We start from the raw sequence: 3,268 nt of genomic DNA, 5'->3' as shown, positions 1-3,268 counted from the left end.
CTTCATAACCAACATGAAAGTATGCAATATGATGTAACAATCCATTACAAGAGAGAGCCGCTCTGACATTGATAAAGTTTGGAACTGCTTCACAGAAGTGCTCACTAAAGAAAACTTTTAAATGATTTGCTAAATTCTTACTGAGTTATTGGCATATAGATTACATAGTGAACCAATACAATCCCTAATCGATTTTAAAATATATGATACCCCGGAGTACAATAATGGCACATCATTTCCAATATAATTAAGTCAATTTATTTCTGTTTTTAGTAAGTGCCAGATGATGAAGGTTAAATAACAGTATTATGATGTTATCACATTCTTATTTTAGCTGTATATATGTGTTTCAGGGTCATATTTTGTGCATTACTTGTCTCAACCTTAAGCCCCTGTCATACCTTGATGTTTTAGACAGCGTATGCCTGAGGTACGAAAAATCTAGCAAAAACACTGGCATTTGTTGAATAAGTTATGGGTAAGTTTTGTATAAGTTATAATCACAAGTACGTCTTGATATATGTCATCGTATGCTCATACGGAGGCCATAAGTTACAGATAAGTTATTTGATTGTTGACATACGTAAAGTTTAAGTTACTCATAAGTCGTGGCATCTAGCTTATCCAAAACCTATAAGTAAGTTGTGCATAACTTATACTGTACATAACTCATCAAGAACTTATCTCCAAAGCATATCAACGTATTTGACGTGTTCCAGGCGACCACTGAATGTCTTTCTAACGTATAGCTACTGTATAATGGCGTATTGGCAACGTTTGGGTAAAAAGGGGGTTGACAGGACGAAACCGTCAGATTTCCTCCAGACCTCATGATAATCAGACATTCTACAAGAGATGGAGGATCCTGCAAGGCTGAGCTGGGAATACATACTAGCTGTCCTCCAACATCAGCATGATCTCATCAATTTGATTCTGTTCCAGTTGCAGGATGAGTGAGAAGGTGAGTGTGATTGGTTCTTCCCTGCGTTCATGCCCACTGCTATGAACAACAAACTTCCTGGCAGACATGAAGCTGATTATGCTGTGACTGCAAACCTTCTTTCTCTTTCTTTTCATTCATTTTTTTTTATTATTTTTTTATTTTTTTGGTGGGTGGTAAACAGCAGCTAGGTTAACGATCAAAGAAATCTTGTTATGATTAATCTATGTATACACCCAAAATTGAAAATATACATAAAAAGTTCAGTGTATTCCAGCGTTTTAGAAGATTCTTGGACGTCAGGCATACACTGGCTAAATCGCCAAAGTGTGACTGGGGCTTTAATAGAGGAAACATAGACTTGCTCTTTCCCCATGACTCTGTGTGGCAGGAGGCGGCGGTAGCTACACTGTAACAGCTGGGTGTTACAGTAGCTAGCTAGATGAGCCCTTAAATTCATTGTGTTACAAATGGCCTCGTTTAAATTGTCAGGCTCCCCCTTTTCTTTTGGCTGAAAACAGAAATGCTCCCAAAGGGGCGAAAAAACATTTGGTTTTGATATCAGTGCAGCTGCCATTGTATCCTTCTCAACTGTTGTCCCAAGACGCGGCGATGGCGGTGGCTGGTTTTGTAGTGCGGTGAGCTTCTTGATATCGCAATATTTCATTCATGCTGTTATCGTGACAGCCATAACCTCAGGTAAGATTAGCCAACCTTTACTCTATAGGTTCCTGTCCAGTAAGACCTAACTGTTTATCAACCAAGCATGTGTTGTGCAGGTGGAAAAAATTTAAACCTCCTTGGGGTAAAAAAATTTTTATGAAGGATATATAAATAATTTTCAAAGTAAATATGAGTTTTTATGTACAAAGTTAACAGGAAAATGAGAACATATTTAAGCTAACATGTTCAACTCAGTGGAGCCATTTCATAGAAGATACTATGCTGTCAAATGTCTATGACTATCACTTAGGGCCTGATCTTAAAAATTGTCCTAATAAGTGGTTCTACATTGTACTTGCAATATTTTTTTGTGTGTGCAGTAGGTATCCATGTTACAGGCACTTTAGAGGGGCTGTAAAAAATATTGTGCTAAATATTTAGAAGGAAATGCAATAATAATACGATAGTACTATGTACTTCACATAGGTAACCCATTTCAAAGTACTACAAACCAAAGCCCCCCACCTCAGATGGATGAGATTTTCCACTGATTAATGAAATTTACCACAGTTAAGGCGATAAAAAGGGAATTTGTCCCATTAACTCCTATCAAAACATGCTTGATCCCATATTATACAAAACAATATTCTATTAAGTGTTTTGATAAAGATGCCATAGTAGAGTAATTTATTTTAATTTAATTGTATAAAGATTGCATGCCATACCACTGCATTAAGTAGTGCTCACCTGACGATAAATCTTGTCTTTATCTATATTATTCTCATCTCATTTTCGACAATCCAAATGGTCTTCTTCTTCTTTTGGTCCATAATGACCTGAGAATTTTTTTTTTTTATGTGTGAGATTGTACCTGACTTTCAGAAGTCCTATAGATGCAAAAATTGTAGCCAGAGTAGAGTTTCAGTATTCAGTTTTTACATTTAACATACATTTTTACATTTGCATATCCTACACTCATGGGTTTGTATCATTTGGTCATTAAAATATGATCTGCATATTGATAAAGCAGACATGCAACAAAAAGGTTTGCACATGGTGTCTACTAAACCACAAATGCAAATGACTTTGTGAATTCTTTGGAGATCTATGCTTTATGTAAAAACATGTTTTTAGTGTTTGAGGACACATGTGCCGTCTAAAAATAAGGTCGTTAATGTCAGTAAAATCATCTTTTCAGCCTATTTACTAAAATTATGTTTATAAGCCTATTATAAAAGTAAAGGAGGAGAAAATGCTTTTAAAGGTCTGTAAATAGCACACAATATAACCCGAGCAGCATCTTAACTGTAAAACCAAAACTGGAATTGCTTTAAAGGAATAATTTGGTGCACAAATCTTTTGGAGAAGTCAGAGCAGTGATACTGTCTTCATTAAGCCAGAAAATATTATTTTGACAGGACAGATATAAGTCCTCCTGGGAAAAAAAAAGAAATCAGTGCCCCCACAAAGGTTCTTCCATCACGTCATTAAAATGCTATGTCAACAACCAGCTTCTTATTTCATGGCATACCCTAATGTTATCAGTTATTGTTGGGCAACTATCAAGTCAGCACTTTTCTTCATTATTGACTCATGGATGGATGGATGGATGGATGGATGGATGGATGGATGGATGGATGGATGGATGGATGGATGGATGGATGG

Source organism: Cyprinodon variegatus, unplaced genomic scaffold (genome assembly GCF_000732505.1).
Source record: "Cyprinodon variegatus isolate N-32 unplaced genomic scaffold, C_variegatus-1.0 Scaffold628, whole genome shotgun sequence".
Classification (NCBI taxonomy): domain Eukaryota; kingdom Metazoa; phylum Chordata; class Actinopteri; order Cyprinodontiformes; family Cyprinodontidae; genus Cyprinodon; species Cyprinodon variegatus.
The sequence above is the reverse complement of the archived record's forward strand: the minus strand, read 5'-3'. Positions refer to the sequence as shown.